Source organism: Pongo pygmaeus, chromosome 16 (genome assembly GCF_028885625.2).
Source record: "Pongo pygmaeus isolate AG05252 chromosome 16, NHGRI_mPonPyg2-v2.0_pri, whole genome shotgun sequence".
Classification (NCBI taxonomy): Eukaryota; Metazoa; Chordata; class Mammalia; order Primates; family Hominidae; genus Pongo; species Pongo pygmaeus.
Genome location: NC_072389.2, coordinates 27490309 through 27514613, shown reverse-complemented (window position 1 = coordinate 27514613; position 24305 = coordinate 27490309). Strand labels below are relative to the sequence as shown.

The 24305-nt window shown below is 40.7% G+C and overlaps 1 protein-coding gene across 1 annotated transcript in view; it reads right to left on the bottom strand.

Moving 5' to 3' along the window:
• The window catches only part of OCA2 (OCA2 melanosomal transmembrane protein), a 347971-nt gene that overhangs the window by 148845 nt on the left and 174821 nt on the right, over positions 1 to 24305 (bottom strand). The gene's annotated exons all lie outside the window — the stretch shown is intronic.

The following is a 24305-nucleotide window of genomic DNA, read 5'->3' as shown; positions in this document are numbered from 1 at the left end:
TGTCAGAAATCTTCTTGGCAGGCCGGGCGCAGTGGCTCACGCCTGTAATCCCAGCACTCTGGGAGGCCAAGGTGGGCAGATTACAAGGTCAGGAGACCGAGATCATCCTGGCTAACACGGTGAAACCCCATTTCTACTAAAAATACAAAAAATTAGCCGGGTGTGGTGGTGGGCGCCTGTAGTCCTAGCTACTCGGGAGGCTGAGGCAGGAGAATGGAGTGAACCTAGCCTGGGCAACAGAGCAAGACTCCGTCTCAAAAAAAAAAGAAATCTTCTTGGCAGCCCATCCCATCACACGCCCAGAGGCCTAAAAGAAAAATATAGTTTCCTGGGTCAGGCCCAGTGCCTCCCTGCCCTGTGCAGCCCAAGGACTTGGTGCCTTGCATTCCAGCCACTCCAGTCATGGCTAAAAGGAGCCAAGGCAGAGCTTGGGCTGTTGCTTCAGACGGTGGAAGCCCCAAGCCTTGGCAGCTTTCATGTGCTGTTGAGCCTGCAGGTGCACGGAAGTCAAGAATTGAGGTTTGGAACCCTCCACCTAGATTTCAAAGAATGTATGGGAACACCTGGATGTCCAGGAGAAGTTTGCTGCAGGGGCGGGGCCCTCATGAAGAACCTCTGCTAGGACAGTGCAGCAGAAAAATGTGGGGTCAGAGCCGCCGCACAGAGGAGTCCCTCCTGGGGCACCGCCTAGTGGAGCTGTGAGAAGCTCCCAGATCCCAGAATGGTAGATCCACTGACAGCTTGCACCGTGTGCCTGGAAAATCCGCAGACACTCAACACTCAACTAGCCCGTGAAGGCAGCGGGGAGGGAGGCTGTACCCTGCAGAGCCACAGGGACCGAGCTGCCCAAGACCATGGGAACCCACCTCTTGCATCAGCATGACCCGGATGTGGGACATGGTGTCAAAGGAGGTCATTTTGGAGCTTTAAGAAATCCTGCTGGATTTTGGACTTGCATGGGGCCTGTAGCCCCTTTGTTTTGGCCAATTTCTGCCATTTGGAATGGCTGTATTTACCCAATGCTTGTACCCCCATTATATCTAGGAAGTAATTAACTTGCTTTTGATTTTACAGGCTCATAGGCAGAAGGGACTTGCCTTGTCTCAGATGAGACATTGGACTGTGTACTTTTGAGTTAATGCTGAAATTAGTTAAGACTTTGGGGAACTGTTGAAGGCATGATTGGTTTTGCAATGTAAAGATTTGGGAGGGGCCGGGGTGAAATGATATGGTTTGGCTGTGTCCCCACCCAAATCTCACCTTGAACTGTAACTCCCACAATTCCCACAAGTCATGGGAGGAACACGGTGGGAGGTGATTAAATTATGGAGATGGGACTTTCCTGCACTGTTCTCGTGATAGTGAATGAATTTCAGAAAATCTGATGGTTGTAAAAACAGGAGTTTTCCTGCACAAGCTCTCTCTTTGCCTGCCGCTATCCATGTAAAATGTGACTTGCTTCTCCTCGTCTTTTGCCATGATTGTGAGGCCTCCCCAGACACATGGAACTGTAAGTCCATTAAATCTCTTTCTTCCCTGTCTCAGGTATGTCTTTATCAGCAGCGTGAGAACAGACTAACAAAGCCAATAACCAAATAAAAGGTTGAATTATGGATCATATGGTAGGTAAAATAAATAAAAGTGTGCAAAAAATACTTGGGCTTTATTTGGGCCACATTCTTTATACTGTTGTGACTTCCAGTGTTTTCACCTGAAGGGATATTTATGAACAGAAGGGTTGTTATTATTATTTGTATTTTTTACCTTGCTAAAAATACATATTAATCTCTTAATAAAATTATCCTAGCAAATCTTAAACAACAAAATAAAAATTCTACTGAACATGTAAAGAACTAGCATCAATTCTATATAATCTTTTCCAGAAAATAAAACAGGAAGGAACACTTTCCAACTCATTTTGTGAAGCCAAAATCAAACAAAGCTAGCATAAAGAAAACTACAGATCAATATATCTCATAAACTTAAAAATTCCCAACAAAATGTTAGCAAACTGAATCCATGAATACGTGAAAATAATTATACACCATGACCACAGGGGATTTATTTCAGGTATGCACGGTTGGCTCAATATTTGAAAATTAATCAATGTAATCTAACCATATCAAAAGGCAAAAGAAGAAAAACCATATTATTTTCTTCTGAAGCCTCCAGAAGTAACACAGCCCTCTCTAATAGATTGAGTTTAGATTTCTGACCTCCAAAACTATAAGAGAATAAATTCGGGTTAAGCCACTCAATTTCTGTTAATTTGTGCAGCAATAGGAGATGAACACACATGATAATAGGGACTTTGCTGATGTGATTAAGTTGAGGACTCGGAGAAGGGGAAATTATTCTAACCAATAGAGGTGGGCGCAATCCAATCACAAGGGCCCTTATGATTATGTTAGAAATTTATGATTAGGTTAGAAATCTTATGATTAGGTTAGAAATGTTAGAAACATTTTACAAATAAGGATTTCCTTTTCTTTCTTGTAAAGTTTCATCCAGCCCCATCATTCACTGATGTTCAGAATTCCTTTTCCAGTCCTTGGTTTCTCACTCAGTTCCTTTGACAAGGAGCTTATTCTACAGTGAAGGCAGTGCATCACACCAGAACTCACTGGTCGTACCATGTGTGCCATTACCCAGAAGCAGCTGACTTGATGGAAGAGTGGCCTGCTAAAGCTTCAGAGGTACTATTTGCTGCAATCCAAAAGTCTGCAAAGTCGGGGTGCCACCCTACAGCATGCATTATGTGCTTAAACAAATTACCAATGAATGTCACTATCTCTGTCACAGCCCACTGGGAAGCATGGGTGTGGGAAACAAAGCAGCGAGATAGGAGCACTCCCTCCCTTATTACTACACCCAGTGACCCACTTCAGGAATTTTTGCCCCCTGTCTTAATAATCTTGAGCTCAGTGGATTTGCAGGTCCTAATATCCAAGGAAACACAACTAATAAAGGTACCATTACCTTTATTACCTGAGGTGGGATAGGCAGTCAAGGCAGTGACTATGTTCTCCGGATGCGGCAACCATGGTGACCATGCAGTCGACACAATAAGCCTCAGCATTTGCATTGTAATTGAGCTATTCAAGCAAAGCTATCTTCAGTAGGGACTTTCCCCTCTAGAGAGCATGTGCACTTTGACTTTACCTGCCCTCATTATAATAGCAAAAAACATACCCCTGGGTAGAGATTTAAGATGCTAATGAGACATACGATATATGAACAAGCATGTACAGCTACTGTGCACGTGCACCCACAGGACCACCCAGAACATTCTTACTAGCAACACCTCTCCCACCTCCTTATAAATAATCATGTAAGACTCCCATAATGGGAGCCTCCCTAGTGCTGGTCTTTGTTGTCTCATCCTTATGAGCAGCCCGTCCTGAATTTCTCTCTCTCTCAGGGTATACTGTCTATTCTGCACCTAACTTTCAAAGTATTCTTTTTCTTTTGCAATACTCTATGCTGCACTTCTTTTGCTATGTGTCTCTTGTTTAAATTCTCTTAAACCAAGAAGACAAGAACCAAGGTATCACAACAGGTGTCAGCATTTCATTGGAAGCTGAGAATCCTCCCTGGCCATATGAAGCTCCACATGCCTTGTGACCATCAAGCAGACAAGGAGAGTCCCTCTACTGTCCAAGATAACTGCTTTCAATTCTCAGAGGGAACTGGGTTGCTGCTTCCTCACGCTGGCAAGAACTGGCCGGGAGCTGGGCATTCACAGGTGTGCCTCCTTGCATTCCAGTAGTCCCAGTTCATGCACACCTTGGCACTCGAGTACAGACACAACACCAAGGTCTCAGGTCTCATGAGGATGATGGTTTGGGTCACCTCAACAGTGGATAAAAAACTACGTATCTGAAGTGAGGTCAGGGGAACGTGGCATTAAAGAAGTGAGTTAACTAACAATTCAGACTTCAGAATCAGCTCTGGAAGCCAGGGCTACAGCAGCTCTGTTTTATGGTATTTTGTTGCTTCTCTTCCCCCACTTATTCTCCATTGTCATATATGAAGAGCATTGGAATAGCTAACATTTTAAGTTTCAGGTGTTACTGAACTAACATCACCCCATATCACACGGTAGCTGATGGGATATTGTACAGCTCTTGTCTTGAGGACAAGTGATTTTCTCTTGGACTGGACAAAAGATGTTTTTAAAATCCTAACAGGCACAAGTGGAGGGCTGTCTGGGGCTATCCCTCATTGCCCTTTAGTCCTGCCCCTGGTCTTCTCCCCAGCCTTCTCCCCAACCCTGCTGCTGGCAGCTCTCCCATCTTCTGGAATCCAGGTAAGTCTGGCCAATGGGAGACACTGGCAGGACTTGAGGGGTGGGAGGAACAAGGTCATTGAATCTCCTGGCTCCGTTGGCCAGGCCACAGGTGATCACAGGCCACTGGAGCGCCCATCTCCCCTTTGTCCCTCAGGCCCATGAGGTCGTGGCCTCTTTTCTTTGGGAGTTCAGCACACCCATTCTTTCCCCAAACCTGACCTTTGAGCACATAATCTCTTTCTTTCCTGAGAAAGACCCTACCTAGCAAGGAGGGTGGAAAATAGTCACCACCCAATGCTCAAAGATGTTCCTTACATGACTGTTTCGGGAGGAAAAACATAGACAATAACCTAAATGTCAACAAAAGGGGAAAAGCTGATGATAGCCTATCCACTTACAATGTAACATTGCACAGATTTTTAAATGATGATATAGAAATACACGCACATGTAAGTCCCCAGACGTAAGTCCCCAGACGCAGCAGGTCACAACTGTTCAACCCAACAAGGCCCTGCTCACCTGGAGTATCCAGGGCAGCCATGTGAGGCTGGAGACACAAGGCTTCAGTGAGTTGTACCCAAGGAGCCAGGGGTTTCTGAGGAACAGGGTTGCCCACCCAGAGCCACTGTGACCAGAGGGGTCCTGGCACGGGGCGGAGGGGGAGAGCATTCAACTCATCTGACCTCTGAAATGTATTCATAAAATGAAAGGATTTGATTAAATAACCTCTAATGTTCCCTCTGATGGCAATTCCATCATCATGCAGTTTCCAGGCTGCAGTCCTGAACTACGGTGTGGAAAGCATGAGAAACCCCACTGCTTCCTTCCAGGCACAGAATATCTGCAAATTTTGAAGTCATGAAAAAAAAAATGGTTTTTTTTTTCTATTTTTAACAAAGAAGGACTTCTGGGGAAAATTTAAATATATGAAATGCTTTCTTTTTATGAAGCTTAGATGATTTCCTAACTTTAGGAACACTAAGATGTATCAACGATTTGATTTACTCAACAAATTATTATGCTTGGAATATTATATTTAAGTGGAACTTATTTGTACCATAATTATAGATTGACTAATTAAATTTATTTGTGAGTGCTTTTCCTTTTCCCAAATTAAAGTATAAATTGGTAGATTTGAAGAAATCCAGTTCCTGGGTTGTTTCAGTTAATTTAAAAAGAAATAAAAGACATCGCCAAGCCTATGGTAAATCTTGCACTCCTAAAATGTCTCTGAGCACGCACTGAATCCCAGGTTCCCAGGACACGCAGGGGCCTCTCCTGGCAGTGACTGTCCATCTCTGGCGAGTCCCATCTCACACAAACAGCTAGTGTGACCTGCCACCAGGGAAACAGAGGGACTTTGGAGATTTAGGAAAGGTTTTGGGAACTCTTCCTCTGCAGGCTGGGGGCGGGGAGGCCACAGGGAGATGCACCATACGCAGAAACACTACATGCAGCTGACCTGGCCTTTGGGGAGGCGGGCAGGCGCAGAGGGACAGGGTCAGAGTGTTCCTGGCACAGTGCGCTCCTCCAAGTCACGCCGACGCACACGCGCATCACTAGCTGGCACCTGAGCACATGGGTGCTGGCTGGGCGGCCTGCAGAGTTCACATCCTCCACTCCGACCTCGATCCCCTCGGAAGCACCCACAGGGCACCCGGGTCAAGGAGGCCACGAGGGGCAGTCACCCCGCAAGGAAGGAGGCCAAGGGGAAGGAGAGGAGCCCTCTGCGCCCCTGAGAGAAGCCCCGAGATCCACGAGGTCCCGGCGCTCCTGCGCCCCCTCTCCCCTGGGCTGCTGTGAGGCTGGAGACAGGCTACAGTAAACTCCACCTTCGTGTCGCCGGCGCCGTGAACCCTCAAAGCAGGCTTTCGCGTAAGTCCCCACCCCGTTTCTCACACAGCTGTTATCTTGTGCTCCGAAACCCCAAGCCCGCCACGGCGGTGCTTCCGCGGACCCACAGCTGCCCTCCTCTCCTGGCACCGCCAGCCACCCCTGCCGCTCCAGGACGCCTGTGCAGGGGACCCTGGCTCAGAAAGTGTCGCTTGGGAGATGGAAGTGAGAAATGAAGCAACTTCCAACTCCCACCCACTCTCTAGGAGGCAATTTCTTTTTGTTTTTTTTGTTGTTGTTGTTTATTTTTTTCGAGAGGGAGTCTTGCTCTGTTGCCCCAGAGGCACTTTCTATTACTGAGAAGAAAACCCTGGAAAGTCCCGGGCTTTCCCCAGGAGCTTGGAACTCCCCTTGCCCCCTGCTTCCTGCCCTCCATCCCCCAGGAGCGGGTCCCTGCGGCCTAGCGGGAGTGGAGAGCGAGGCTTAGGTCCTTGGTGATGGCTTCAAGGCCTGGGAACCCCAGGTCCTGGTTTTTAAACTCTGGACAAACTGCACTTGCATTACCCTGGCTCACTCTTGTGCTCAGGAATTAATTTTTAATATCTGCATAGCATTTCTTACCTATAAGCATGTGTCTTCTTGTTCTAAAAGAATTTTTACATGAATATTTCATGTGCTTGTATTGTATAGTATTGTAAGTCACTTTTCTTTTTTTCTCATTAGAATAACCTGTAGCATAGAAACTCTTCCATATGTAAGAAATTGGTCTTAGCTTTTAATGAGGGGATTTTTAAAAATAGTGCAGTGTGCTGGCTGTTTGTCAAGAAAACATTACATTTAACATGATGCCTGCAGATAAGTTTAAACTCTCTCCTTTCCCTTTATTCAGCTTCCCTGTGAATCCGAGTCATAGCTCCAGTTCTCATTTCCTTTCACCTCTGAACCTTTGTGGAGATACCGTCCTGCCCTGCTGGAGCAGCAACAAGGGAAGCCAGCCCACAATGCATTGTTCAGCTCCCTCGCTTGCTCCAAAATCCACCCGATCCAGCCCCGGGAGGACCAGCGCAGGGCCCACTGCAGCAGATTCAGGTGGACCGGGCAGAAGTGAGCAGTGCTGTTGGCTGGGAGCGCTGCGGGACAGAGAGAGACTCCCGACCATGCTGGGGCCTAAGAGAACCAGAAGAGATGCGCAGATGAGCTTTGGAGGGCGGAGGAACTGCACACTGCAGTGTGGGGTGCATCCTTGGCGCAGACACAGGGCAATTTCAGGGAACTCTACTAGGGAGGTGCGGGGGTGGCTGAGAATGGCAGCCCCAGAAAAGAAGATGGAGTTCAGTCCCACCTGGGCCGGCTCAGTGGGTGGGCTGGAGACACCGGCTGACACATGGAGCAGTAGCTCAGCCCCTCACTGATCATGGGGCTTGGTTAAGTGTATAAAGTTCCTTCTGCTGCCAACAGTCTATCCTCCCCAACTCCTGGGTATACTCCAGCACAAACTGGGGGAACACCAAGTTGCAAAGTAACAAGGACAAGGCCAGGAACCCTAGGCAACAACTCCTTATATTCCCAGCACCCCTCACCTCCTCAAGCCTGCCTGGGTGGGCTACTGAAATCTCCATGGACCTGGCCTGTGGCCACCACAGCACAGTTGTTAACATACAGTGGTTCCCTTTTAGAAACTGGCAACATGGGGCTGGGCATGGTGGTTCATGCCTGTAATCCCAGCACTTTGGGAGGCCAAGGCGGGCGGATCACCTGAGGTCAGGAGTTCGAGACCAGACTGGCCAACATGGCAAAACCCCGTCTCCACTAAAAATACAAAAATTAGCCGGGGCGTGGTGGTGAGTGCCTGTAATCCCAACTACTCAGGAGGCTGAGGCAGAAGAATTGCTTGAACCCAGGAGGCAGAAGTTGCAGTGAGCCGAGATCGCGCCACTGCACTCCAGCCTGGGCAACAGAATGAGACTCCAACTCAAAAAAAAAATTTGGCAACGTGGATAGCTGAGGACAATGGCAGTGGTATAACTGCTTCTATCCCAAAATTTCCTCCCAAAAGACAGAAAAAACAAGAAAAGAAAGTAAAATGTACACAAAGCCATGCCTTCCACATAATGTGAAGGTAGAGAACCCCAAAAGTGTAAAATATCTGAACTGAAAAGAGAAAAGTGAAAATACCACCAAACCCCCAGCCTGCTCTCTCTCTCACTGCTGTCCCAGCCACAAAGCTTTACAGCAAATGGACAGAAAGCCCTAAGGGAAGACAGAGTGGGTGCTGAGGTGATAAGAAGGTCCACCAGAAGGGGCCAGGGGGAACTGGGCCCTGGGAGGTGCTGTGAGAGGAGCAGCAGCACAGAAAGGGCCCATCTGGGGGCATGCAGCCTTGGGGAGGAAAGAGCAAAGAGGAAGGGAAAGCTCTTTTGGGCAACCAAGTGGTCAAGTGGAAAAGAAAAGGAGACTCTTCCCACAGAAGAGTGCCAGGAATCCTACGAAACACAAGCAAGCCCAACGGCATTAAATGAACAAGAGAAAAATGAAGTCACACCTACAGAGCCAGTGCAAACGCTATCAGGAGCGGAAATGTCACACATATCAGCTGAGGAAAATCCCCTCTGAAAATAACCGTGAAGCACGTAGAAGCAAACTGCAAGCCCACGCTTCAAAATGAATTTGCCACGCTCAAGCCTGAAGCAAGCATTAAAAATTCAAACCCACCTTAAATCAGAGATTTGAAAACAGAAATGGGCAAATAACAGGGAGAAATAAAAAGCTGATTGAACTCAAGGATGACGTAACCAAGTTTTCTCAGAAATAAGGGGTTGTTTAATGGGTACAAAAAATAGGGTTAGTTAGAAGTAATAAGTTCTAGTGTTTGATAGCACGATAGGGCCACTAAAATTAACAATAATTTATTGTATATTTTAAAGTAACTGGGAGAAAGGACTTGGAATGTTACCAAAACAAGTAACAATAAATGTTTGAGGTTCTGGATATCCTAATTACCCTGATTTCATCATTACACATTGTATTATTGTATCAAAATATCACATGTCCCCCATAAATATGCAACAACTATTATGTACTCAGAGAAATCACTTTACAAAAGAAATGAGAAATAAATTACAAGATGCCCAAAAGACAATAGACAAAAATAAAAATATAACAGGGGTCACTAAATAAAGATATCAAAGCAAGTGAGAGAAGAAAAATGAATAAGTAAATAGATCAATTAATATCCAGAATCTACAATGAACTCCAACAAATTTACAAGAAAAAAACAAACAACCCCATCAAAAAGTGGGCAAAGGACATGAACAGACACTTCTCAAAAGAAGACATTTATGCAGCCAAAAAACACATGAAAAAATGCTCACCATCACTGGCCATCAGAGAAATGCAAATCAAAACCACAATGAGATACCATCTCACACCAGTTAGAATGGCAATCATTAAAAAGTCAGGAAACAACAGGTGCTGGAGAGGATGTGGAGAAATAGGAACACTTTTACACTGTTGGTGGGACTGTAAACTAGTTCAACCCTTGTGGAAGTCAGTGTGGCGATTCCTCAGGGATCTAGAACTAGAAATTCCATTTGACCCAGCCATCCCATTACTGGGTATATACCCAAAGGACTATAAATCATGCTGCTATAAAGACACATGCACACGTATGTTTATTGCGGCATTATTCACAATAGCAAAGACTTGGAACCGACCCAAATGTCCAACAATGATAGACTGGATTAAAAAAATGTGGCACATATACACCATGGAATACTATGCAGCCATAAAAAATGATGAGTTCACGTCCTTTGTAGGGACATGGATGAAATTGGAAATCATCATTCTCAGTAAACTATCACAAGAACAAAAAACCAAACACCGCATATTCTCACTCATAGGTGGGAATTGAACAATGAGAACACATGGACACAGGAAGGGGAACATCACACTTCGGGGACTGTTGTGGGGTGGGAGGAGGGGGGAGGTATAGCATTGGGAGATATACCTAATGCTAGATGACAAGTTAGTGGGTGCAGCACACCAGCATGGCACATGTATACATATGTAACTTACCTGCACGTTGCGCACATGTACCATAGAGCCTAAAGTATAATAATAATAATAATAATAATAATAAAAAGAAAAAAAATAAAATAAAAGGGCAGAGATAGTAGCAGAAATGGAACCCAGGCAATGAAGGAATAATATTTGTTTATTGGAGTCCCTAAGGGAAAAAAACAAATAGTAGAGTGAAGCTAATATTTAAAACTAAAATCTCTGTTACATGTTCTAGTAAAACTGTAAGATTTCAAGGAAGAAGATAAAAATCATCAAGGCCACAGGCAAAACAATCAGACTGACATCAGGTCTTCCAAAATCAACATATAAATAAAACGACAATGGAGCAGCATTTTTAAAAATAAGTCAATGAAAAAAAAAAGTGTAACAAAGGATTCCAATCCAGCCAACTTACAAAGAACAGTTTATTTGGCTCATGGTTCTGCAGCCTCTGAAAGTAGAGGCAGACACCAACATCCACTCAGCTTCTGGTGATGGCCTCAGGCTGCTCCCACTTGTTGGGGAAGGCAAAGGGGACCCAGGGCATGCTGAGATCACATGGCAAAAGAGGAAGCAAAAGAGTACGAGGCGCCAGGCTCTTTTAACAACCAACTCTCCCAAGGACTAATAGAGTGAGAACTCATTACCACAAAGATGGCACCATTCCATTCGGAAGGGACCCGCCACCATGACCCAAACACCTCCCGTCAGGCCCCACCTCCAACACTGGGATCAAATTTCAACATAAGGTTTGAAGGGGACAAATATCCAAAACATAGCAATTAGTAACTTCCGTAAAGTAGAAATATTTCGAAATACAAAAACCTCTTTGCTGCCAATGCAACCAAGCTAGAAAATTACTAAGAAAAACAAAAAACAGAAATGTCCTTCTGCCAGGAAAGTTAAAAATGTTCTATTGAAGCAGTTCTTGTGGGAAATAGAAACAGAAATTTCAATTTTTAAAAAATGATGAAAACACTACATATCAAAATTTAAGGGATGCATTTAAAGCAGTAATCAGAGGAAAATCCTTGCACTAAACACATTTAATAACAACACTGAAAAAAAGATTAAATATCCAACTCTAAAAACTAGAAAAAAACAAAGTCCACCAAATAAAGGAGGGAGATAATGAAGTTAAAGCAGAAATTAATGACACAGAGAATATAAAAACAGTACATTAATTAACCAACTCCCAGTTGTTGTTTTGAAAAACATTAACAAGATGGACAAACCACAATCTAACTTGATCAAGGGGAAAAGGAGGAGAAAGCACAAATATTCAAAATAAGAAAGAACAACAAGGAAATAATCATTGAAACAGAAGTAAAATTTAAATCATAAATGACTAATTTGGAAACTTCTGTGAAAATAAATTTTAAACCCTAGGTGAAATGGATAGTTCCCTAGAGAAATACAGATTGCCAATATTGACCCCATCTGATTTAGAAAGCTTAAACAGACCTATTTCCAAAGAAATAAAAAGTTATTGAAGAAATAACTAGCCCACTCCCAAAAAAGAGCCAGGCCAAGAGAGTCTCACAGGAGAATTGTACCAAGCTCTCAAAAACCAGATAGTCACAATTATCTATAAATTATTTCAGATTATTGAAAAGAAGGTAAATTTTCCTAACTCCCTTTATGAAGCAAGTGTGACAATGATACCTAAACCAGGTAAAGACTCGTTTAAAAAAAAAAAGAGCACTACAGAAAAGTATTACTTATGAATATCATGAATTACTAATAAATATCAATGTCAAATAGAAAATGAAATATTAGCAAAAAGACCACACTAAGAAAATAACAAATCATAAAAAAGATAATTCATTCCAGAATTCAAGGTTGGTTCAGTATTAGGAAATTCATTGGTACCATACACTCTATTAATAAATCTAAGTGAAAAATAATATGATAATCTTCATAAATACTGGGGGAAAAAAATCTTTGTCAAATTTCAACACCCATTCTTGCTTAAAACACTCAAGAAAGTAGGAATTGGTGGATACTTTGTTAATGTGATAAAAAAATTATATTAGGTATATATATCTAATCCTAAAGCCAGTATCATATTTAATAGGGAAATACTAAAGGCATTTCCACTATGATCAGTGTGTCAGAATCTCCAAGACCATCCTGACACTTGGAGATTTTCTAGAGGAATTCTGCAAGTAAGCATGCAGTTGCACACCTGACTACCATTCATTACAGCCATGAAGTAAGGACACACAGCCAGATCATAAGGGGAAAAGACAAAGGTGGAGTCCATGTGAGTACAGATCCATGTGAGGCTTCCTTCTCCCTCTTCCTCCCATGGGGGGGCTCACAGAGTGCCCCAGCAATGAAAATGTAGCAAAATGTGTGTGATGTTCCTGCCCAGAGAAGCCCATTAGAGACTCAGGTTTTTATTGGGGTCTGACACATAAACATCCTCTGCCTAACATATACCAAAATTCTATACTCCCAGAAAGAAAACAGGTGTTTAGCATAAATCAAATTGTTTGCATAAACAGTCTAGGCACAGTAAACTGTCCTTATCAGTTAGATAATGGTGGGAATACTTCTGAAATTTGAGTTCCCAGATGCCAGCCAAGGACTAACCTGGCAAGTAGACCTTTCTAAGCATGGCAGTCATAGGCCTGCTGTGTTTACCCTTTATTTCTGCTACTATTTAACATTAGACAGGGATATCAACTAAGGATAAATTAACTTACAAAAACCAATGGCCTCTATATACACAAAAAAATAAATAGTAGAGAACTTACTGTCAAAGAAAACCACATGCATAATATCAACAAAGATTAAATATTTTATAATACATTTAACAAAAAATGTGCAAAATTTATACAACACAATTTTAAAACATTCCTGAAAGACACAGAAGTAGATTTGATCAAATACAAAGACACATCCTGTTCTCAGATTAAATTAATTAACAATATATAGATGACAGCTATTGCCACATTAATGTATGAATTCAATGCAATCTTGATCAAAAGTGTCAGCAAGCTATTTCATAATTGAGTTAGATAAGTTGATACTAATGTTTGTAAGAAAAAAGAAATATGTAAGAATATCCCAAAAAGCACTGAAAAAGGGGACATAACTAGCCCTACCAGACATTAAAACATATTATAAAGCCTCAAACAATTTGATGCTGGTCCATTAACAGACAAATAGACATGTAACATAATAGGAAGTTCACAAATAGGACCAAGGACATATGAAAAGTTAATGTAGGATAAAATTGACATCTCAAATCACTGGAGTACAAGTGTCCTGTTTAATAAATGGTACTGGGACAACCAGGTAGTCATTTGGAAAAATAAAATAAAATTAGATTCCATATTTCACACTATATGCAAGAAAAAAACCCAAATGTATTAGAGATTTAAATGTAAAATAAGATAGCATAGAAGTAATGGGTGATTTTCTATTTAGCCTTTCTATATAAAACTGAAAATCCAGAGACATAACTAGTAAATTTGTCTACATAAAAGTGTTTTAAAATTACATGACCAAAATAAACAAAGACACACTATAAAAAGTCACAAAACAACTAACTAGGAGTAAATAACTGCAGTCTATACCACAAAGAGCTAATATCCCTAATAAATAAAGAACCCTTAACACTGTGAAACAAAGACGCAATAGAAAAACAGGAAATTGACATGAATGCACAATTAACCAAAAAGGATGCAAAAATGGCCTTCAAACATGAAAAAAAATGTTCAAATCCACTTATCATTAAGGAAATGCACATGAAAACAGCACTGAGATACTATTTTCATAAAACTGACAAAATGAAAAATTATGACATTCTGTCAGGCAGACTAAGAAAATGGCCACACTCACATAATGCCAGTGGGAATACAACCCAGCACAACTCTTGCAGAGGGAAATCTGGCAATGAAGAATAAAACATGCACTTACCTTTGACTCTGTGATCTGACTTCTAGAAATATACCCTGAAGGTACACCTCTAACAATACAAAAATATTCACTGTAGTGTTGTTTGTAATTACAAAAGACTGGAGACAACCTAAATGCCTCTATGTAGAAGGAAGGTTGAATAAACGATGGCACATTCACAAAATGGGGTACTATATAGTTATAAAAAAGAATCGGGAAGATTTCTGTGAACTGATTAGGAGTGATTTCCAAGACATACCATTAAGCTTATAAAAAGCAAAATGTGAAAGATTATCTACACTATGTTATTCTTCAAGTAATAAAGAAGGGGATACAAAATAAACAGTTGTATGTGCTTATTTATGTTAAAAAAAAATACGGCTGGGTGCGGTGGCTCACACCTGTAATCCCAGCACTTTGGGAGGCTGAGGCAGGTGGATCACAAAGTCAGGAGTTTGAGACCAGCCTAACCAATGTGGTGAAACCCCGCGTCTACTAAAAATACAAAAATTAGCCGGGTGTGGTGGAGGGTATCTGTAGTCCCAGCTACTCAGGAGGCTGAGGCAGGAGAATTGCTTGAACCCAGGAGGCAAAGGTTGCAGTGAGCCGAGATCATGCCACTGCACTCCAGCCTGGGCGACAGAGTGAGACTCCATCTAAAAAAAAAGAAAGAAAGAAAAAAAAGAAAAGAAAAGAAAAGAAGTACAAGACAGGTATGTCAGCTACTTACAGGAAAGATCTGGATCTGGGTAAGGTAGAAAGACGAGCGAAGGAGAACAGGATAGTAAGCATGAGGAGAGAGTGATACTTCCTTTCATATACATTTCCGTATGGCTTTGATTCTTAGAACCATGGTAATGGTTCAAATATCCCATCTTAGTCCATTTATGATGCAATAAAGAAATACTTGAGGCTGGGTAATTTAAAGAAAAGAACAGCCTGCGGGCAACATGGCAAAATCCTGTCTCTACAAAAAATACAAAAATTAGCCAGGTGTGGTGGTATAAGCCTGTAGTCCCAGCTACTTGGGAGGCTGTGGTAGGAGGATTCCTTGAGCCTGGAAAGGTTGAGGCTGCAGTGATTGTGCCACTGCACTTCAAGCACGATAGAATGAGACCCTGTCTCAAGAAGAAAAGAAAAAAGAAAAGAGAAAATAAAAGAGGTTTATTTGGCTCACAGTTCTGCAGGCTGTAGAACAAGCATGGCACCAGCATCTGCATCTGATGAGGGCCTCCGGCTGCTTCCCCTCACAGCGGAAAGCTGGTGTGCAGAGATCACATGGCAGGAGCGGAAGTGAGGGAGAAAACAAGAGAGAAGGGGGAGGTGCCAGGCTCTTTTAACAACCAGGTCTCTCGGGAAGTAATAGAGTGAGAACTCATTCATTACCATGAAGATGACACCAAGCCATTCTTAGAGGATCCACCTCCATGACCCAAACACCTTCCATGAGGCCCCACCTTCAACACTAGAGATCAGATTTCAACATGAGATTTGGAGGGACAAGTATCCAAATCATAGCAATCCCAGCCCCAATGAGTGCATTACAAATAAATAACATAAACATACTGAAGGCTATGGAGAAAAAAAGAACTAATCTAAGAAATTTTGGAAAACCATATTTTGACAGGCTACTGTAAGACTAAAGACAAAAAGTCCACACAAATACTGTAGTTGAGTTAGTAAATCTATTTCTCACAAAGATATGAGTTAGCAATTCTGTAACTACTCTAGGTGTATGCCAGGAATTGAACAAATAAGTGAGTATATATTGTAGATAGTGAGAGCAAGAGGCAAATCTTATGGTGTTGGATTGGAATTCAGGGAGTCAATATGAGCTGAAGGTTTTAAACACATAGACGAGTAAATTAATATATAGATACAGATATGGATGTGTGGGTGTTGGAATACAAACACATATGCCCAACTATGCTGATTGCAGAGGCCTAGATTCAGTGACATCTAAATTGCTACACACACACCAAGCATCCAGATTTTGATTTGTAAACACCATTCCCCAATACAAGGAATGAGAAATCTTTTGAGAGGTAGTTGATTCCAGGGAAAGAGCAGGCAAAATGCAAAATGATTCAGGAACATTTTATGATGTGAGAAAATGAAAAACTGATTGAAAATTGATGAGGATGTGTCTAAAGAAGACAGGAGCCCAATGGACACCGAAGCTGCTCCCAATGGTCAAAACTGGAATAATCTGAGCAACAAAATAAATAACAATAGTACCGACTTACAACGCATAGAATAAAATAAACATCCATGAACTTTTACAAATGTAAATAAATAAATAAAGGAGAAGGATAGCTCTTCCTTACAGATAAGCTCCAGTTAATAAATGTATTAATAGAAGCAATAAGGATAATACAAAATCATCATTAGGCAAACTCTACAGTCATAATGATTAGAGGCAAAGAGCTACTGACAAATGCTAAAATCAGTAAGAAAAGGTTTGAGGAAAAACACAATGTTAGTATAGTCTCAAAGTATTTCCCCACAAGATAATTTGCCAGGGCTCCACTTCACAATACAGAAACCTGGCAGACACCACATGAGCCAAGTGATCGATGTTAACATATTCAGTAATAGGACATGCCAATGTTTGTACCCCAATATGATGCACTAGAAAAGGCACATCACCTCTGTGATCTCGCCAAAACTTCATAGCCTCAAAACTGTCATGAGAAAACATGAGACAAACCCAAATTGAGAAATTTCTACAAGGTAACTAATACTTTTCAAAAGTGTCAAGATAGACTAAAGAATTTAGACAAAATTCAAGACATATGATAACTAAATGAAATGTGGGATTCTGGATAGAATATTGGACAGAAAAAAGTCATTAGGAAACAACTGAAGAAACTGAATAGTATTTGTAGTTTTAGTAGAATTAACATTCTACTAATGTTAATTTTCTGGTTTCGATAATTTTATCACAGTTGTAAAATTTTTAAGTTAGGGGAAGTTGGGTGATGGCTAAGTGTGGACTCTCTATACTTTTTTACAACATTTATGTAAGCCTAAAATTCTTTCAAAAGAAAATTTCCTTGTTTCCCTGTTTTTGAAAAAAAAAAAAGCATTTCAAGAGAAAGAAGGGAAAGATTAGATATATCAAATACATCATCTTAAAAATGTTATCCATCATTCTCAAATTATTATAATCCAAAAATGTCTTGCTTGCTCTCATTCATGATAAACTATTTCTCCATGTGTTTTGCAATTTCAGATTGTGAGCTCGTATATGTTGGTTCTGTCTATAGGAATACTGAATAGAGATTCCCCTTATGCTGCTAAATCCTTGTTGTAAGAAGAGACTGCTACAACCTGAAAGAAAATGGGGCCAAAACTGCCATGAAAATTTTCACATACTGTATTTAATGTGCCCATCAGGTCAGATAAAGACATTTTCTAAAGATGAGCTGGTACCATTCTATGAGATGGCCTCATAAAATGAGTTAGAGAAGAGTCCCTGCTCTTCTGATACCAAACCTAGCAGAGACACACACACACACACACAAAAGAAAGAAAGAAACAAAATTTCAGGCCAATATCCCTGATGAACATAGATGCAAAAATCCTCAATAAAATACTAGCAAACTGAATCCAGCAGTTCATCAAAAAGCTAATCCACTATGATCAGGCTCTATCTCTTAGATGCAAGTTTGGTGCAACATATGCAAATCAATAAATGTGATTCACCACATAAACAGAATTAAAAACAAAAACCCCATGATCGTCGCCATAGATGCAGAACAGGCTTTTGATAAAATTCAACATCCCTAGGCATCAAAGGAACATACCTTAAAATAATAAGAGCTATCTATGACAAACCCACAGCCAACATCATACTGAATGGGCAAAAGCTGGAACCATTCCCTTTGAGAACTGGAACAAGATAAGGATGCCCTCTCTCACCACTTCTATTCAACATAGTACTGGAAGTCCTAGCCAGAGCAATCAGGCAAGAGTAAGAAATAAAAGACATCCAAATAGGAAGAGGGGAAGTCAAACTATCTCTTTTCACAGACAATATGGTTTTATACCTAGAAAACCCCATAGTCTCGGCCCAAAAGCTACTTCAGCAGATAAACAACTCCAGCAAAATTTCAGGTTACAAAATCAATGGCTGAAAATCAGTAGCATTTTTAAACATCAACAACATTCAAGCTGAGAGCCAAATCAAGAATGCAATCCTATTTACATCAGCTATACAAAAAATATAATACCTAGAAATATAGCTAACCAGGGAGGTGAAAGAGCTCTACAACAAGAATTACAAACCACTGCTGAAAGAAATCAGTGATGACACAAACAGATGGAAAAACTTTCCATGCTCATGGATAAGAAGAATCAATATTATTAAAATGGCCATAATGCCCAAAGCAACCTACAGATTCAATGCTATTCATATCAAACACCAATGATATTCTTCACAGAATTAGAAAAAAACTATTGCAAAATATATATGGAACCAAAAAAAGAGCCCAAATAGCCAAGGAAGCTCAAAGCAAAAAGAACAAAGCTGGAGGCATCACATTACCCAGCTTCAAACTATACTGCATGACTACAGTTAACCAAAACATCATGGTAGTGGTACAAAAACAGACACATGGACCAATGGAACAGAATAGAGGACCCAGAAATAACACACCTACAACTATCAGATCTTTGACAAAATCAACAAAACAAGCAATGGGGAAAGGACTCCCCATTCAATAAATGGTGCCGAGATAACTGGCTAGTCATATGCAGAAGACTGAAACCAGACCCCTTCCTTCCATCACATACAAAAATCAACTCAAGAGGGATCAAAGATTTTAATTTAAAACCTAAAACTATAAAAACCCTAGACAAAAACCTAGGACGTACCATTTTGGACACAGAGCCTGGCAAAGATTTCACGACAAAGACACCAAAAGCAATTACAACAAAAACAAAAGTTGACAAATGGGGCCTCATTAAACTAAGGAGCTTCTGCATAACAAAAGAAACTATCACCTCAGTAAACAGACAACCAATGGAATGGGAGAAAATTTTTGCAAACTACGTATCTGACAAAGGTCTAATATTCAGAATCTATAAGAGACTTAAACAAATTTACAAGCAAAAAACAAACAACCCTGTTAAAATATGGGCAAAGGACATGAATAGCTATTTCTCAAAAGAAGACATACACATGGCCAACAAGCATATGAACAAATGCTCAACATGGCTAATCATGTTGCAAATCAAAACCGAAATGAGATAGCATCTCATGCCAGTCAGAATGGTTAGTATTAAAAAGTGAAAAATAACAGATGTTGGTGAGGTTGCAGAGAAAAGAGAATGCTTATACACTGCTGATTCTGCTGATTAGAGTGTAAGTCAGTTCAGCCAATGTGGAGAGCAGTTTGCAGATCCTCAAAGAATACCATTCAGCCCACCAATCTCATTACTGTATATGTACCCAAAGGAATATAAATCATTCTACCACAAAGACACATGCATGCATATGTTCACTGCAGCACTATTCACAATAGCAAAGACATGGAATCAACCTAAATGCCCATCAACAGTGGACTGAATAAAGAAAATGTGATACATATCATGAATACTATGCAGCCATAAAAAAGAATGAAATCATGTCCTTTGCAGCAACATGGATGCAGCTGGAAACCATTGTCCTTAGCAAACGAACGCAGGAACAGAAAACCAAATACTGCATGTTTTCATTATTATAAGTAGGAGCTAAACATTGAGTACACATGGACACAAAGAAGGGAACCATAGACACTGGAGTCTACTTGAAGGTGGAAGGTGGGAGGAGGGTAAAGATCAAAAAAATACGTATCAGGTCCTACGCTTATTACCTGAGTGATGAAATAATCTGTAAGCCAAGCCCCAACGACATGCAGTTTACCCATGTAACAAACCTGCACATGTATCCCCGAACCCAAAATGCAAATTGGAAAGAAAAAAAAGACATTTCCTGCCTAATAGTTTCATTCTAAATTTTCTTCTTCTAAGGGTAAACACGTTTATATTGATGTTATGTACTCCCTATATCCAAGAATCATCCAGAAATTTTTAAACATGAATTTAAAGGACACTTAGCATTTCAAATCCCTATAGAACAAAAGGACAAGTAAAATAACATTCCTTAACACAGGTTATTCATTAACTAACTTTGAAGCCCTTCTAAATCTATGGAAACATGTTCCATTATCCAAATTCAGAAATACTCAAAATTGATCTTGAATTTCAGGGGACAAGATGTCTACGGTTTTCATTGTACCAACTACTCTATGGTTTGACCAAATTTTCTAGAAGACAATCTGACCTCAGTAACAAAAGTCAGTGCAACATAGATTAATAGATCCAAATGTCTCCAACTGTTTTCCAAAAAATAGAACACACCTGACCTACTGTATGTGCTTCAGAGTGAGGCCTGTTTCAGAGCCACTGCAACATGACAGAAGAAGGATTTGACCCAAAATGTACGCTGGAGAACTCAGGTCCAAAATGGCAGGAAAAGGGCCAGGAAGCCCTCAAAATGTGGAAGAGGTCTTAGGTAGGTGTTAGATAGCAGATGCAAAACGAGAGATGAAAGCCCAGGGCGTGAAGATGAAGGCAGGCCACTCTGAAGGCAATGGCTGCTTGGGGTGGGGGAGCTGGGTGTGTGAGATCTGTGGGGCCCAGAGAGGTTTGCCTAGGACCTCTGTATACAAACCTTACTCTCTTCTGGGCTAACAGTGAATAGTTTGAACATGAATAGGTTGAATTAAGCTTTTGAATTAAATTATTACTAAAAATGATAATAATAATAGGCTACAACACTTTTTGAATGCCAACTAGTAGCTCAACATGGAGCTCAGTACTTCTATATGATCTTCTTGGTTCTCACAAGCAGCATGATTAATATTAATAGACTATTCTAAAGATAAGAAAATTGAGGCTTAGAGGTATTAAGTAATTTGTCTAAAATTTTAGAACTAGGAAGTGGCAAAGCTGAGCTTTGAACATGGATCCATCTGATGTGAAAGCCTGTGCTCATAAACATCTTGTGAACTATAACCTGTTCACCTGTGAACTATAACCTGTTCACCTGAATTGGAAGAGTCCTTCCTGGACTGGTGCGCAGATCTCTGGGCATGCCCGCTGGAGTGGTGCTCTCATGGTCCTGTGGTATTCATGGCACATGAGAAAGCTTCCAACCCATCCATCTCCCCATTATGCCAGAGGCTGCATCCAGCTGCAATGAGGTCTGGTTAAGCTTGATGATGATGGTCAGACTGCTCATAGAGAGGAGAAGCAAGGTGAGGACCTGTTACATAAGGATGAGTGGGAGCAAAATGAACAGGAACATCTGAGGATAAAATAACAGAGTTGAAAGCATCCAGGTCTTAAAATGGCTCCTAATAGGGCTTTTCCTACTTCAAAAAGGATGGTCAGAGTATCTTGCCCAGTTGATTGTCCCTTTTGGGTTGAAAAGTCTAACACTTTTCAGAAAGAGGGTTAGGCTGCCCCTCAGGGAAGCCTGGGGAAGGCAAGCATCTGAACTGGCTTCCTTAAGGTTACACCTCATGAAGAATCCATTGTTCCTCAACTCCCCACACTTTAGACTACTCAAGTTGGAGAATTATTGAACATCTTGGAAAACCACAATTCATACAATGTTACAGGACAAGCAAAGTTAATGCAATAATAATAAGCTCAGCTCCCTCTTGATTTTTTTTTTTTTTTTTTTTTTTGGGACAGAGTCTCACTCTGTCACCTAGGCTGGAATGCAGTGGCATGATCTCGACTCACTAAAACCTCCACCTCCTGGGTTCAAGTGATTCTCCTGCCTCAGCCTCTCGAGTAGCTGGGATTGGCTAATTTTTGTATTTTTAGTAGAGACAGGGTTTCACCATGTTGGCCAGGCTGGTCTCTACGTTCTGGCCTCATGATCCATCTGCCTCGGCCTCCCAAAGTGCTGGGATTACAGGCATGAGCCACTGTGCCCAGCCCCTTTTGATTTTCAAGAAAATATAAGTAATTATGATAGATTAACATATTCTGCTGAGGACCCAAATAAAAACATGAAGGTTGGAAATTGAGGCAAGAATGCATCCCGTAGTTGTAGTCAGAAATCCTTCCTGTTGGTTTGTGCACAAAAATTGCCTCTTTCAATTAATGCCCACATCAACATGTTTCAGAATTTTCTTTGTTAGAAAGCAGCAACTTTGTTGGGTTGGTTTTGTTGACATTAGCTTCAGTCACAAATGAAAATTCTTTGTTTTGTTCTAGTTGAAAACATATTATATCCCTATAGTTTCCAGAACTTTTAAATCAACAGAATGAAATTTTATAAAATTGTATTCTGACTTATCAATATGAATAAAACCAATGCTACATGTACCTGCACTATTGGATACAGGTCCTAAAGGAAGCAGCTGGATAAATTGTCCCAGTTTAGTGCTCACATGCTGAAACTGCCTGATACTTATCATTAGGATACTGCAGCATAACAACGAATAGAATGAGAAGTGAGACAAAAGAGCCTTTCCCAGTGTCAAGGTAACTGAATCAATATGCTCAGTTTGGTTCCCCTAATTGCCAAGGTTAGTAAGGATAAAAGAGAAAAATATTAAGAGGCAATTAGGGAGAGTGAAATAAGCTATAAAGAAGATATACAGAAAAAAATTAAAGAAATCCAACATGATGTATAAATAAAATAGCCAAGAAGATAAACATCATATAGTTCTCCTCAAAGAATCATGATTACTCTCATACCCACAATTATATGAGGAGGTGCTAGGTATTGGGTAGTAAAGACACACAAGAATAGTCCTGATCGATCCCATAAGCTCCTGGAATATATGCTGAGGACTTTAGCAACTTGGGAGTGCTCTAGGTGGTGCAATTATCACTCTGGCATACTCCTTCATATTTACCCAAAGGATTTGAAGACTTAGGTCCACACAAAAAGTTGCACATAGATGTTCGTAGCAGCTTTATTTAAAATTGCCAAAACTTGGAAGCAAGCAAGATGTCCTTAGGTCATGATGGGTGGATAAATAAAGTGTGGTACATCCAGACAATGGAATGTTATTCAGAGCTAAAAAGAAATGAGCTGTTAAGCCATGAAAAGACAAGAAGGAAAGTTAAATGCATATTACTAAATGAAAGAGGCCAATGTGAAAAGACCACATACTGTACTATTCCAATTATAAGACGTTCTGGAAAATTCAAAACTATGGAGACAGGAATAAGATCAGTGATTTCCAGGGGCTGGGGGAGAAGAAGGGATGAACAAGTGGAGCACAGAGGAATTTTAGGGCAGTGGAACTACTCTGTATGATACCATAATGATGGATACACGTCATTACACCTTGTCCAAACCCACAGAATGTACAACACCAAGAACCAAGAATGAGCACTAATATAAACTATGGACTCTGGATGACTATAATGCATCAATTTAGGTTCATAAATTGTAACAACTGTACCACTGTGATGGAGGAAGTTAATAATGGGGGAAGCTACGCATGTGTGGGGGTTGGAGTATATGGAAAATCTCTTTGCTTTCCCCTCAGTTTTGCTGTGAACCTAAAACTATTCTTAAAAACTTAAGACTTAAATAGAGCAATCAACTGGGAATCAGTGAAGCCTGAAGGTTGTATGTGATATCAGCAAAGACAGATGCCTTAACGGAGAGACCAGGGAAAGAGACAAAGATAAGGAAAAAAACAAATAGAAAAATGTCAGATATAAATACTACCTTCTTAGCATTTACATAAACTGTAAATGGAATAGACATACCAATTAAAGGGCAGATATGGGCTAAATGGATTTTTTAAATGTGATTCAACTGTATGCTGTCTACAAGAGCTTACTGCTGTCACATTAGATTGAAAGACCCAAATAGATTGAAAGGAAAAAGATGGAAAAAGGTAGACCACACAAATAGTAACAACAACAACAAAAAAAAGAGCTGGAGTAACTATGCTAATATCAGACAAAACTGACCTTAAGACAAAAATTGTTTTTAGGGTCAAAGAAGGACATTTTATTATGATTTCATATAAATGAAATCAATAACAAATTCAGGGAGATAAATCAGCATCTATACTTGCTAAAATACATTATCTAAAATTTCTAATTTTTTACAAAAATTATAAGATAGGCAAAAAATAAAGGAAAGTGTGACCCCTGCTCTGGGGTAAAAACTGCCAATAGAAAC